Source organism: Paralichthys olivaceus, chromosome 24 (assembly GCF_024713975.1).
Source record: "Paralichthys olivaceus isolate ysfri-2021 chromosome 24, ASM2471397v2, whole genome shotgun sequence".
Taxonomy (NCBI): Eukaryota; Metazoa; Chordata; class Actinopteri; order Pleuronectiformes; family Paralichthyidae; genus Paralichthys; species Paralichthys olivaceus.
In genome coordinates this window covers 9,945,559-9,959,852 of record NC_091116.1, presented here as the reverse complement: position 1 = coordinate 9,959,852, position 14,294 = coordinate 9,945,559, and the positions used below count along the sequence as shown (strand labels likewise).

The window sequence follows — 14,294 nt, the reverse complement described above, 5'->3', positions numbered from 1 at the left end:
TTTTGGAGTCTCAGGGTTAAACAGTTTTGGAGTAAATATAATTGAAGTAACTGGTGACCACTTCCATCATAAAACAGGACGAAACCAGTTCCTCAAATGCACCTTAATTCCATTAAGCTGCTTCAGTTTAAGGATGCTCGTGTGGCTCAATGTCACATGTTTGTTGGGACACTTGAATTAAAAGAAGTCATTGTTAACATGTCCTTCGTCTTCCTCCAAAATATCTGAAGTGAAAAAGACTTAATTTGTGGTTTTATCTTTAATGTTGCCCAACAGGTAATTTGTATTGAATAAAACTATAGTGTTAACCTTAATTTTTCATTAATGCAGGAGTTCCTGATGCATTTATGTTAAAATGCATATTTTAATATGAAGGAAAGCTGATGGATTATGTAGTCAGATGTTTTGGGGGGATTTGAGGTTTAATGGAAACTATAGTAAAAATCTGCACATCACATATGTTTTTATTATAAATCATGATAGTTGGTTAAAATAAATTTGTCTACAGCTAAAGATGTCAACTAGAGCATGTTTGCTTGAGTTACTTTAACTTGGAATAAGTTGGATAAACTTAAAGTCAAAATTTAGGAAACTAGGTCAAACTGCCTGACTGAATTCTTATTTTTATAAGTTAAAATAAGATTTTATGTGTGTATGTATTTGGATTTAGGCAACTCAGGATCTTGGGTGTGTTCAGAAAAGATAACGGTTTTGGTTTAAGATAAAATAAAACAAGTTGTGTCTTGTTGACTGGACATTTATCAGATGTGTTTAAGTCTTTGGGTTTTGTCTTGTGTCAATATCCTGACTAATCAAAAACAGATTAACTATTGTAAACATCATTTTCAATGGATCTTAGTATTATATATACTTTGTATATCAGTACTTTATTGTCATAGCACAAATAGTAACATAACTCACAAACAAGAAGATGCTTTATAATTTAAAGTGTAAAATTTAGATGTGGCAGCCATTTTCAAAAATAAGATAACATTCAGTGATCATGCACTTGATGGTATGATATTATAGAAGTCCTATTGCATTTAAAAATATTCAATATTAAGATCGAAAATTCAATCAGCCTTGCCAGGAGTTTAGTTTATAAGATGACTAATATTTGGTGCAATGCATGACTGTTGTTTCTGGAATTATGTGGAGGATTTTCAGCTGTGGATTATCAGATGGTATTAGGAGGCTCACAAAAGGCAGGATTTGTCGTATAAAGGAGTTTGTTCTTGTTTGTGGCTGCGAGCATTGTAAAGATCCGCGGAGAAGAGAGAAACCAAATACTGTGAATCAATTTTCTCCAGATGAGGATTTACATAATGTCATCCACAGTATTTCACCATTGTGTTCGTAACAACTTCCCATCGTTGCTGTGCTACTCCACGAGCTCTGTTTCTCCCTCAGCCATTTCTGATTTACGTCATATTACAGCTGCAGTGTTGCAACCTGTGTTAGCCACTTGAGATCTGGGTGAGGAACTGGGTTCAAGACCCAGCGACCCCCCCAACAAAGGGTCTGATGCTGCTCCGTATAAATTCAGTTTGGCATCCTAAGTCATAATTTATGATTTATGTTCATTAGGCACGGTGCTGATGTTGTGCAATTCATTTCTCATCTGTAAACGGCGACTGGGAGACGAGCCGTGGCTACAAAATACCACAGGCGTTGTCTTGAGTCGCAGCTGTGAAAAATGCAAACAGACGTCAGCCCCCCCCCCCGCGTCAGTTGTGAAATGTGAAGTGCATTAGGCGAGAGCACTTCTATTACTTTTAACAATATTGCTGTTCCTCTGCCGCAATCCACTGTTGGTTCTTAGTAACACTTATCAACTCGAGGGAAGAGCCACTTCAGAAAGCGTTCGGATCTGAGCCGAGCAGGCAGCCATTAGAGGGGAAACAACATACAGCATTAGCCGCGCTGGGTTTGACGGCTCCTTCTGCTGACTTAGAATGACAGTGTGAAATTAGTCTAAACTGATTTGGAGCAGACCTTAAAAGTTCAGCGTCAGGACAGCGGCGTAGGTTTTTATAAAGTGTTTGTTCTCACTGCAGCGTGGCCACGCTCATTAAAATATCTAAACATCATATAAGAACACAACATCTTAACTCGAATAAAGGTCTAAGGACGGAATAAGCAGAAATAGTATCATAATAGAGTCTTCCATTCGCATTATGTAGACATGAATATTTCTCAATCAGTAAAATAATCAATATTATGTGCGTTGATCCTATGGGATCTTACTGTCTGTGTTAATCACTGCATAATGTTTTATTTTTTCTTGTGTTTACTCTTTTCTATATCTATTTCTGCATGATCTTCACAATGTTTTCAAATTGTTTCTTACTGTTTGTCATGTCTTTCCTTTTGTTGGCATTTTGTATATATAACTTGTAAAGCAAGGCTACTAAAGGTGCTATATAAATAAAGTATATTATAACCACAAACTTTAAGAGGAATTTACCTTAAGGACATTTTTCCATGTATAAAATGTACATAAATGAATTAAAATATAATTGTGCACGTGTCTATATTTTGTTAAATGTAGATTCTCACTGACAATCAGTAATCATTACAGCTTCATATTCATCTATTTAAAACAACCTTACCTCTCTGCTCCCATTGAAAGTTTGTATCCTCAGTATGGGCTAGTAACAACCTAAGATCCTATATATGCAATGTGCACTAATCTTTCCATGTGCTACAGTGACTACAAAAAGATGTTCAGAGTTGGATTGTTATACAACGTAATTTGAGGAGTGCCTATAGTGTAGTAGCCTGCTGGTTTGGCTGAATCAGACACATAACCGCTACGTCAGCAGTTTGATTCCTTACCAGGGACCTCTGTTGCAAATCTGCTCTATTTCCGTGTTTACAGCCATTATCAACAAACAAACCTGTAACACCATAAGACTTGATTGAATTAGTTGTTTCGATTTATGTGGTGTGCTGTGTTATAGTCGATTATGTGTGAAAACAGTCAGTGTGGGAGTGTGTACTTGTATTTTTAACAGTTGGGGATACACTAAAATCTACACTGCTTGTATCCACTCTGCACTGTGCATTTCAAATACAGTGCATTTGTAGGGCTCACTATAAAAGAGCAAGGGGCCATGACAGGTACATTACAAGGCTACACACCTTTACAAGAAAGTGCATTATTATACTTTTACTTTGTATATCATCAGCATCAGTCAATTAATTCATCAAAACCCAATACAATACAATACCAACACACATCACATGACTATTCACGTACGTTTACCGTTAACACTACAGACGGTGGCTTGGTTACAGAAAATAATACAAAGGAAAAATAACAATGTTTAAGAGCAGGGATTTCTTTTCTTGGATCGATGACAAGGTGGAAATGTTCCTGACAATAGTGTTTACAAGTCGTGACTGATAAGAACCAACCAGGAAGCAAATCTTGAGACTGCCTCATCGTAGTAACACTGATAGTATGTGTATGTAGTCTCGCTGATGTATTTTGCGTATATAACCTCAAAGTCTGGACTTCCTTTTCTGATTGAGTGAAAAAAATCTTCTGCATCTATAACCACATCCACATCTTCTGAGGCGCTTTAGTGATGTTGGCCTCTCGAGTCATTACAGACCTCGGGGAACTAAAGAGAGGAGGCCAAGTGAACACTGCTGCATACAGAAGTGATAAAATAAAACAAAATAGAGCTGGAATGCATGTCAGTCATTATGACTTGTGTGTGTTTCATTTGAGCGTCAGCACGTCCTTGTTTTGACGAGGTTAACGGGACAATAGACAAGAGTTTGTATTTTTGTCCTGTGCTTTTTGAACCAGAACCAGCATGAGAAACAGCAAGACAAAGTGTTTGGATAAGTGGGCTTAGATCCTCATGCAGCAACAGTGAAATCTAGGGCGGCAAAGTGGTGCATGTTCTTTCTATGTGGCGTTTCAACGGTTCGACTCTATGTTGGCTGCTGGGATTGGTGCTGCAACCCTTTAAAAAGAATAAGCAAATACAGATAATGGATGGTAGCTCATCAAATCTTCCACCCGTAATATATTATTGTACATGTACAAACAAGTGTTTGTACTATAGCTTTTGCCTTCATGCTGCTCATCGTCTTTTAAGTACTATTCAAAAACTAATACCACCAAATTGCAAACACTCATTGATATCAGTTCCATAAAAGTGATTTATTAATTACTCTCTAGAAAATTGGTCGAATGTTAATTATTCACAGTAGCGACGACAGGGAAACAATTCCTAGATCATGCCAAAATGTGCATGGGTTCCTCCCTGACTCATCACATCATTTCACCAAGTTTCATGGAAATCCATGGAATAAAGTACTAAACACAGAACACCCAAGGTACATTTTCATAAATAAATCTATATTTAACACTGAAATTATAGTTTCATGTGTTGTACCAATTATTGGAGTAATCTATTAATATATAATATATAATATCTTCAACCTCTCACTCCAGCTGTCTGTTGTTCCCACCTGCCTGAAAACTGCCACCATCGTCCCGGTACCGAAGAAAAGCACAGTGAACTGCTTCAACTGAACGATTACCGCCCGGTTGCTCTCACTCCGATCATTACCAAATGCTTCGAAAGACTCATCACCCCCCTCATCAAGTCTGCCATCCGTGCTGGCCTCGACCAACATCAGTATGCTTACAGAGCAAATAGGTCAGCGGAGGATGCTGTCACGACGGCTCTCCACACAGCGCTCACTCACCTGGATCACAGCAACACCTACGTGAGGCTGCTGTTCGTGGATTTCAGCTCAGCTTTCAACACAGTTGTCCCCCATAAACTGATCCGGAAATTAAGCAACCTGGGCTTAAGCGGTTCACTGTGTACATGGATTATGGACTTTCTCAGCAACAGACCTCAGCGTGTCAGAATGGGAGAACGCACTTCCTCCACTCTCATCCTGAACACAGGAACCCCACAGGGTTGCGTCCTCAGCCCCCTCCTCTTCTCCCTCTTCACCCACGACTGCTACCCCATCCACCCCTTAAACACCATCGTCAAGTCTGATAAATAACAACGACGAGTCAGCCTACAGAGAGGAGGTCAGACGCCTGACAGACTGGGGCTCCCACAATAACCTGGATCTAAACACAAACAAAACAAAAGAAATAATCGTGGATTTTAGGAAATCCAAGAGAACTGTGCTCCCCACCCTCTCCATTGATGGACAGGAGGTTGAGAGGGTGGAGAGCTTCAAATTCCTTGGAGTCCACATCACAGCCGACCTCACCTGCTCCGTCCACACCTCGAATCAGGTGGGGAAGGCGCATCAACGCCTTTACTTCCTCAGGAAGCTGAAGCAAGCCCACCTACCCCGCCCCCTGCTGGTCAACTTCTACAGGGCCACCATAGAGTCCATCCTGACCTACTGCTGTGCAGTGTGGTTTGCCAGCTGCACCATCAAGGAAAGGTGGGACCTGCAAAGGGTGGTGAGGGTAGCTGAAAGAGTCATAGGGACCACACTGAGACATCTACACTAGCCGACTCCATAAGAAGGCCATTAACATTAGCACAGACCCCACACACCCCGGACATGCCCTATTCGCCCCCCTCCCCTCTGGTAAGAGATACCGCTCTCTCAAAGCCAGAACCATAAGACTCTTAAACAGCTTTTACCCTCAGGCCGTTAAAGCCATCACCCCACCCACACCCACACCTTCCAAGGACTGTTAAAAATCAAACACACACATACCTACCCCCCTCTCCCATTCTACCCAAGGACTGTAAACAACAAACACACACACACACACAGACACACACAGTCTATCCCACGGGTATTCAATGTGAATCTTTATTTATTATTCTGGAACTGTAATTCTTGCACAAAATCAATACTTTTTGCACTACTACTCAGGTGGACAGTCAGACTTACTGTCCTACTGTACACTGTACTATTTGCACTGTCATTATTATTATACTGTTACTGCACTGTCACACTTTAATATGTTTATCTTTTAGCTGGGTTTTTATAAAGGGAAAAAAAAATACTGTACATTTCAATTTTGTTACTTCTTTACTTTTTGATTATTCTAAAATCTTTCGATCGCTGCTGGAACAAGAAGAGCTGCAAAAAGAATTTTCAATGTTGAATATTGGTGACAATGTTAAACAATGACAATAAAGGATTCTGATTCTGATATAAATAGTAAGTAAATGGTGGTTTGAAAAGATTAAAAAGTTGTCACTTGTTGCAGCCAATGCATTTTCAGTGGGGTTGATTTTGCCGTAAATCATTTTACAGCCTTTGAGTGCACCAATGGGAATATCTCAAGGACTTTTAACTCCGTTCACCACCGTGCAGCCAAAATGTGAAAACTGTACATTAAATCTTCAGTCATAAAAAGGCACTCTTGAGAATTTCTATGACTCTGGCGGGGCGAAGCTTCTGCAGAAATTGGCTCTTTTGCGCCTGAACCTTCTGCATCGGTTGCCAGAGGGGGGCTTTTGTGAAGTGACAGTGGAGCGGATGGCCCGGGTCATGTGCCATTATTGTATTTCTTGTGTGAAATTGCTACATCAATGAGGCCAGGTAGGTTTGGAGTGTCGAGGCTTTACTAAATGTGTTCCAGCAATTTCTGATATTCAAGGGCTTTTTCTTTTTTCCTTGCCTTAAGTATGGTGATGAAAAACAGATGGTGCGAGTTTGATTATGCAGCAGGAGAGCTGGAGGATAGAAAATGTCAAACAGTCCGCAAGTAGCTCAGTGTACATTTGAAAGATGCATTCATTTCTTCTACAAAAATATGTTCAAAGTGTATGCACAGGTTAATAGTTGCACTGTGCAGTCCTCGCTACATTGACTTCAATTCATGATTCATAATGAGTTCAGGATGGAAACGCCCAAAGTAAATGTTGGTGTTTAAAAGATAACTCTGACAATATTTCATAAACAACTTTCCATCAATATATTGAAAAGAAACCAAGAATTAATTCATCTTGCAAACAACTGTTGTCTCCGTATCCAAAGTCTGATAAATCTTATTCCTTTTTCCTGTAGTGCTCCATTAAAAACACATCAATGTGCCACTATCCTGCTGCTGTAAATACTCACTAACACCCCAAATGTGTATTTATTCACAAATAGTCCCTACTTCGCTGTATGCAAAAAAATTGCAGTACTTGGCAAAATATGCAACTATATATGACCCATATATGAAGATCTATATAGATATTCGCCTTTAAGTGAATGAGCTGTTGGGGTGAGTGATACAGACAAGATGAGTCAGTCAGAAAGTTTAGAGAGAACAATATTATTCTGATTATGATGTTTAAATAATATATGAGTTAGTGTCTGATTATTAGTCTTGTCAACATTCCGTCCTATGACGTGTTAGCAATCGAATGCAGGACAAGTGTCGTCAAACAGTTCGTAAACATTGTATGTCCATGTCATCTAATGCTGGTCCAGCAGGACAATATAGAATAAGACACATACATGACTTCAAAATGCAACAAAGGTTTCTCCACATGTCTTAATTCAAATATTGCTAACTCTGAGTATGAACTGTTTTAGGTGATCAGAAAACGCTGTTTACATTGCAGCATCTTATTCGATTATTCATTGTTTTTTTAATTTAGATTGGCATACTGTCAGATGAAACTACCTCTGAAGCTATAAAAATCAGATCTTCGCTCATCCACTGGATGTATTATGAAGAAAGAGGCAATCATTGTTCCTTTGATGAATGACAACAGCATTTACAGTTCTTAAGATGTCACGGTATTCTTTTGAAATCCCCTTGCGGACGTCCTCATAACCCCAGACTGATTACTACTATTTGCTTCCTTCACAACCATTCAAGGACACACACACACACACACACACAGTTTTTTGATGTTACTAATGCGTATTCCCAACTCATGTCTTTAAACAAGTGCATATGAAATATAACATTGTTTCAAAAAGAATTATTTGCAATACAAAATAAAAAATCTAAGCTTGTTACACTTGAGAATGATGTAATGTTCAGTTACTTCTCGAGTGATATTCTCACAAGAAAGGAAAAGACATCACAGTGAAATGGAAGCAGGGCCATGCACAAACCTTTTGGGGGAAGCAGGTGCATCAATGAAAAAAGGGCAACCCTTTCATGATCATTTACAAAAACAGGATGTTAAATATAGTAGTGCATACTTTAACTGCACATTTATTCATTTATTCATAGTAAGTTTAATATTCAATAGATACAAAAGTAATAATTCACAAAAAAGATGGTCTTCGTGGTAGAATGTGGTAACCTTGGCTGAACTGTATGATGGCCATCAGAATATAAATAAAAATGAATGTATAACAAAAAGTGGATGTGTTTATTGAATTATAAATAAACTCATAGAGACCAAATTCTTTTATTTCAACTTTTGCATGAGCCTTTCCATAAGCTACATTTCTCTCCGTGCAATCCCTTATACACAGTATAAAAATCACTGTTTGTATTTTAAGACTTTGTGTTTGCTTCAAACATTTACTCAATAAGTCCAGGTAGACAGCACACTTAGTAATTTAGTAAAGTTAGTTTAAAAATAAGACAATTTAAGTTGTGCTCTTATTACTGCCTTGTGGTTTTTTTGTCTCCATCAACCAATGCATTTGTTTTTCAGAATCATTTCCTAAAGGCAAAAACAATTCATGCAGCTCCAGCCAGGATATCAGGGTAGTAATTTTCTTTAAGAGCTCGCAATTAATATACTTAGCAGTTAGACATTCACGAAGGCTGCAAAACCACATGTATATCTGAATAGAACATGAATCAAAAATTAGATAACAGGGACTTTTCTAAACTTCAAGGGTCTTTATAAAAGTTTTACAACACTGGTAAATAAAATAAATCACCCTCTCTTTCCTGTAGATAATTGTCTTTGGGTGATCCACTCTACAGCTAAGCAGTATATTATTTTAAATTATTTATATTTATATCGCAAATTATTATTCTTTATGCTCCCCCTCAAGCATTCTTGATTTTCTTCTTGCCAGCCAAATCCCAAGGTCCAAGGTGAGCAGCAGTGGAAATTTTCTGTAATGAATAAACTATTTCATGCCCCCTCTCAACACCACCATTAAGCAATTTACTGCAGCTAATATGTTCTTACATACCGCCACAGGAAATGTGCAAGTTTGCCACGATAAATGGGTCTTAAAGAGTCATCCTGTGGTCAAGCTAATACACGTGCTCGCCCCTCTGGGTGAGAAATCATTATACAAAGCAATTATGTGAATAATCTCAAACTTTGCAAGGAAAAAATCAATTTAAAAAAAATTAAATCTGGACTTTTTTAAAGATTTGTCTGGCATGTCAGCAACATATACAGAAGTCGGAATTAAAAATAGTAACATGACACAATTCACATCAGGACATGGACGTATACTCGAGGCTGAGCGCAGCCATGTTGGAGTTTTCCCAGTTGGTTCAGCATAAGTTACCATGTTGATTTAACTGGTACAAGGTGAACTAGCTTCGTAGGACTGAAAAGCTATAGATTAACTACCTGAGCCTGGATAAGTGGAAGGATTGGATGGATCAATTCGCCTATATTTAGAGTAACTAATGTCCCTAAAATACTGCTTCAATCAAACTGCCTATTGTTGAACGGTGTTGCAAACAGAGCTTTGAGTGAATCAACTTTTCAAGGCGACAATTTCTTTTTAGAATTCAACTCTGTGAAAGATATTTCTTTGCGCCATACTTTGCTTCCAAATGCTGAAAAAAAGTACAAAACAACCAAAGTAGAAGTAAGAAAAACAGCAATAAAAGCAGCCAAACTCTGCTATCCATCTCCATTTACTGCTCAGGCTCCTCTTTCTCGGAGACAGAGTACCTTGCCTCGCTTTTCAGCAAAGCTCAGCTTACACATCTTTTTCTTTTCATTCAACTCTTTCTATTGGCTGCAAAAGATTTTATTTTTATGCTTCGAGAGAGGAGACTGCCACAGAGGTACCACACTGCACATCTGGGCAGATCAGGAAAATGTTGGACTTAAAATGAGGACATTTCGACCATGACATGAGGGGGAGATGAAGAAAGTGCTAGTTAACAAAAGCCTGCAGACTAACCAGAGAAACACGCATGTGAGACACACACTCACATTTCCTGCTTCATCTACTGATGGAACACAACTGATGCAGGTGGAGAAGGATTCTGTTTGACGGCACCCTGGACAGCACGTTAATTCCCACTGGTGCATTATTATAATTCCTCCCAACTGTTAGTCAACATGTTGCTCTGGATTTCATGCCGTTACCGTGAATCCCACAGCGGGCGGCCTCCGAGAGCTGAATAACACAAGCACACCAAACTGTAACCGCGTTGGATTGAGCATTTCTGACAGAACTGAAGCTGAATGCACATCGGTCCTGTTTTCCAGCCTCGTCGTTTACAAGTGGACGGGTTCATGCAGTGGTGGTTTTAGGCACAGGTGAACCAGGCAGTCGCCCGGGGCGGCATTTTTTCATGTCACGTGGGGGGCGGCACGAGCACTTAAAAAAATAATAATAATCTGCGCCGCAAAATGGTTTTCTATTATCTATCATGTCCCAGTGTGTGGGAAATTGGCGCCCCCTGCAGCTGCTGCAGGCACCACTGCTTGCTGAGAAGGGGGGGGGGGGGGGGGGTACACTAATAATTCTCCCAAATAACGCACATCTCATTAATGTTATAAATACAGGCCTATAATTCCTGCACATTTTTCTGAATTGTGTGAAATAGCTAATTAAAATAGGTGATACAAAATGATTATGTGGTCACCCAGGTGAATTGGTTTAGTCTTGATTGGTCGTGAGTGACAGTGTTGGGGGATGCCGTTTAGAATATTTATTCTATATTGTATTTGTATATTGTTTATTCTTAATATTTTACATTATTGTTGTTCTCTGCTCTTGTTACATTTTTTTTAATATATCCGATTGTATATATTTGCCACTTTAATGTATATAGTGTCTATTTATTTAAGTTCTGATAACTTCTACTGTTTTGTGCAGAATTGCCTCACGTATGTAGTTATAATAAAAAACTGGCTGTTTCTGCAAAGATTTGTGTTTATTTTTTGGGGGGACGTACTCTATTTACATTGATGTATTTTGAGTGGCCTGCCACAATATCAAAACTAACAACCACGAATTGATTTTGAACTTCTTTTGCTATTTCGAATGAGTAAAATTGTATTTCATTGTAGAGCTGTAGAAGTCGCTCCTCCTGCTGGACCCTCTCTCACACACACACACACACACACACACACACACACACACACACACACACACACACACACACACACGAAGACGGACTCATCTGAGAATTTGAAACAAACATCACCAGAGATGCTTTCCCACTTATATTACTCATCATAGAAGAAACGTATCAACTGGGCCTGAGAGATCCGATGTTTTCCTGACTTATTAAAAACTCTATCATACAACTTTGCATCCAGCAAGCAGCTCAACCAGCAGTGATTAGTTTTATATGATCACTGATGTGTACTAGCGGCGCAGGCAATCGCCGGGTCTCACACCGAGAACCTTCAAGCCCTTCGTGACTGTACACATGAAGTGAGATTTACCGATAAAAGTGAAACAAGGTCAACTAAAGAGAGAGAATGCCCAATTATCATGTGTGACATTTGCATCGTGTGTTCCCATCACTACCTCTCAGCGCCCTCCCCTCCCGGCGTCCGTGTCCCCGGAGTGATTAATGGTTGCTCATTGTACCACACACTCACCTGCATTCAGCTGTTTGATTGATGGCTCCGTGCGCCCGGCAGATGGACAGTTGTGTCATGGCAGAGCGGCCTGGCAGGGAAGCGACACCTCGGTCCTGCCTCTTTCTGCTCGGCAGAGAACAGACAGAGGAAACTGTGAGCGAGGAAAAGAGAAGGCAAGAGAATGAGTCATTTTCAAAGTGCAAATGGATCAGATGTTGTTTTCTGGTTAAAGAAAGCCACTAGTTGAAATTTGTGTGAAATATCAGGGATATGACATGAAATGAAAGTGACAGGTGACCAAGTTAATGTGCCCCCCTGAGGGAATGTTTTCCCTGTGAAGCTCTTTGATAAGAAAAACACTGCCTCGCAGAGTCCTGCTGGCTCAGTTGGACACAGTGCAGGCTGCACAAGCCTTGCTTTGTTACTTTGCTTTACTGGGTTTGGACTAACACAGTCGGGAAGATGAAATATGATGAAATGGTCCGATAAACATTCCATGTGTGGCAGGCGTGCTGAGAAACAACGCAAAGAGATCTGAAAAGAGGCAGTAAAGTTAGTTCTGTGCGTCACCTCGGCAAGTTTTCAGGATGTTGTGTGCAGATGATGGCTTCAGGGATCGGTGGGGTCATCAGAGTCACTGTTTGAGTCTCATCCCGTGGTGCAGTCAGTGTTGCATCACAGCCTGTTGGCACAAATCCGTGCAGTGCATTTATTTCTTATACAGTATGCTAAGTGGAAATAAATGCAAAAACAATTATCATACAGCACACACAACCCATAAAAGTGAAATCATCTTGAGCTGGCTACAGTACAGATGATAAACCCTGCCTCCTCCATGTTGGTGGATTAGGTAATTCTTATCACACTGGTGTTTGTTGAAGTGATAATCTTTCCAGTAAGTTTGGTTTGAATTCGTTTTTTGATGCTATAAAAATGCGGCGCAACGTCTTGACTGACAGCCGAGACCAACTTGTGATTGGTCGAGCACAGCTATATAGACTCTGCCTTTAAAATATCTCTTTATGTCAAAAGCACAAACTTGCAGCAGATTGTTTCTGTGATTTTTTTTAGGTGTGTAGTCCATCTTTATATACAGTCTAATGTAAAAACACCAAAAGCACTTTAGAGACAACACAACCGTTTATATTATTATACTTTTAACTGATCCCAGTCTATGTTATATATCATTCTATTTATTCTATTATTTTCATGAAAACAGTAAAAGAAAAGCAGGTAAGCATGACGGGGGTAGAGATTAAAAAATTAAAAATTCTTACAATAAATACTTGCATGTTTATGCAGGGTGTTATGCACCAATTATATAGCAAAACACAGCTGAACATTGTGATTTTATTATCACATTTATATCCAACATTAGCGCCCGTCTCCTTGTTTCCATTCATCATTCCATCTATTTATAAAACAAGTCTTATTTAGTTGTACCAGGCAGCTTTTCTCTCTACTACCCATCCATACCCCTAAAGCTCGCTGTGCTGCATTTGAGCACCAAAGACGAAGCAGCAGCAGAGACAGATTCTGAATTCTTGGTGGGTGCAGCTGAAGTGAAAGCAGTGGTTTCTGTAGGAGCGGCAGACAGAGTCATAAATCATACGTCTACTAATGGCAGCTCCAAATGAGCCCTCTCATCAGAGAAGACAAGTGCTGTGCTTTCTGTGCTACATCAGGCTCCACTGTAACATCTGTGCACTCTCAAACTACTGCGCATGTGATGTGCATCGCCCTTGTATTCATTAAGGAATTGTCTGCCGAGCCCTAACACTTCAATTCTGTGTAATTTAGAGCATATCGGAAAAGCAGGGCTGTGAAAAACAATCAAGAACAGAGTATTCTTCCTCTGAAATGTTGGGTGTTTTTCATTCCTTCTGCCAAAAAAACAATAATAGAAAGGCTTTCCTTTTCATTGACATGACAAATAAGCAAATTTGAATTACATTTAAATAAAGAACTTGTCAGTGCAGTCTGTTTGCTTTAGCTACGTCGAGGGGATTTTAATTTTAGAAAAGATGGAGAAAGGCATGTTTTTTTTACCCTTAAATGTCTAAAGCACAAACATAATCATGCTTTCCTATATGATCTTTGTATTGATGTGTTGAGACAAAAACTGAATATCTACCCGCTGGGACTAGAAAAAATAATAACAGTTGATTTAAAGTGACCAGTCGGAGCAGGGGTGAGGGCTTTCTGTTGCACTCATGCCAAGATGAGGATAATCCAGCGGTTGATATGACACCCAGCCCCCAGACCATAAATTAAAAGTCTGACTCTGCGTGACCACGACACAATTTTGGCATCCGACCCCAGAACATGTCAGTGTCTCTTTTTTTAAAGCCAAAAGAAAAACCATTGAATGTTGGACTTTTGTCCCATTTGGCAAGCATATAATGGGAGTTTGAGAGGGGGTACGCTGGTGCTGTACAGAGATAAGAACTGAATGGAGGGGAATGTAATTACTATACCTGTCTATGCAACAATAGCTAACCACCTCTGTCGCCCCTCACTTCACTTGAGGAAACCAGACAGAAAGTGCTGTTAGATTGTGGGGAGCACAAAAGCTGC

The 14,294-nt window shown here is 39.6% G+C and overlaps 1 protein-coding gene across 5 annotated transcripts in view; it reads right to left on the bottom strand.

Moving 5' to 3' along the window:
- The window catches only part of LOC109638878 (neural cell adhesion molecule 2), a 381,983-nt gene that overhangs the window by 347,960 nt on the left and 19,729 nt on the right, over nucleotides 1–14,294 (bottom strand). For all 5 annotated transcript variants that reach the window (XM_020102061.2, XM_069521443.1, XM_069521441.1 and 2 more), the window contains 2 exons: nucleotides 12,288–12,399; nucleotides 11,736–11,868 (listed from right to left, as the gene is read on the bottom strand). The gene's annotated coding sequence lies outside the window, so the exon portion shown is untranslated. The remainder of the gene's footprint in view (nucleotides 1–11,735; nucleotides 11,869–12,287; nucleotides 12,400–14,294) is intronic.